Source organism: Cicer arietinum, chromosome 6 (genome assembly GCF_000331145.2).
Source record: "Cicer arietinum cultivar CDC Frontier isolate Library 1 chromosome 6, Cicar.CDCFrontier_v2.0, whole genome shotgun sequence".
NCBI lineage: Eukaryota > Viridiplantae > Streptophyta > Magnoliopsida > Fabales > Fabaceae > Cicer > Cicer arietinum.
The window spans coordinates 46,304,842-46,305,663 of NC_021165.2; the positions used below are offsets into that span (position 1 = coordinate 46,304,842).

Consider the following 822-nt stretch of genomic DNA (forward strand, 5'->3'; position numbering starts at 1 on the left):
AGTAAAGAAAAAACTTGGAGAAATAATTTTTGTAGAGAAAAGGTGGAGAGAAAATTTAGAAAGAATGTTTAGAGAGAAGGTAGAAATGAAAAATGGTAAGAGTAGTGGAGGGATATTTATAGAAAATGGTTGATCCTTTGTGGCGGCCAAAGCAGCCACAAAAGCCAACGGTACGAAATCCTTTGTGGCGGCTTTAAAGGTCACAAATTAAGTCCTTTGTGGCGGCCTGGGCGGCCACAACATGCAACGGAACTATCGGAATTTGTGGCGGCCTTTGCCGCCACAAAGTGCAACGGATCTATTCTTTTGTGGCGGCCCGAGCGGCAATAAATGGCTTGCCCTCGTGCCAGCCTTTACCCTCACAAAGGGTTGATTTTGTGGTTGCAAAAGTCCTTACAAAAGACTCCAATTTCAGCTGAATTTTTTGGCGGCCTAAGCCCTCACAAAATGACAACGTTGTGATTTTGTGAGGGCTTAGACAGCCACAAAATCCAGCTAAAATTTTAATTTTTTGGGAGGGCTTTTTCAGCCACAAATAAAGACCAATTTGAATTTTTGTATTTGTGAAAGCTTTTTCGGTCACTAATTTGTGAGGTTTTTTTTCGCCCACAAAATATTTGTAAACTTGGCCACAAATGGGGGATTTCTTGTAGTGATTATTTTCGCTATAAATAGCATTGATACAATCAACCCTAACAAACCCTAGCCGCCGAATCCAGTTACCATCTCACCCTCTCTGTGAAAACATCGTCTTCACCCTTTCTTCTTCCTCTCGAACCTTAGGCTTCATTCTTTCTTCTTCCTCTCAAATCTTAGGCTTCA

General features: G+C 41.5%; 1 protein-coding gene across 18 annotated transcripts in view; it reads right to left on the bottom strand.

The window, feature by feature from the left end:
* Window positions 1–822, bottom strand: part of LOC101503279 (uncharacterized) — a 118,635-nt gene that overhangs the window by 107,683 nt on the left and 10,130 nt on the right. The window lies entirely within an intron of this gene.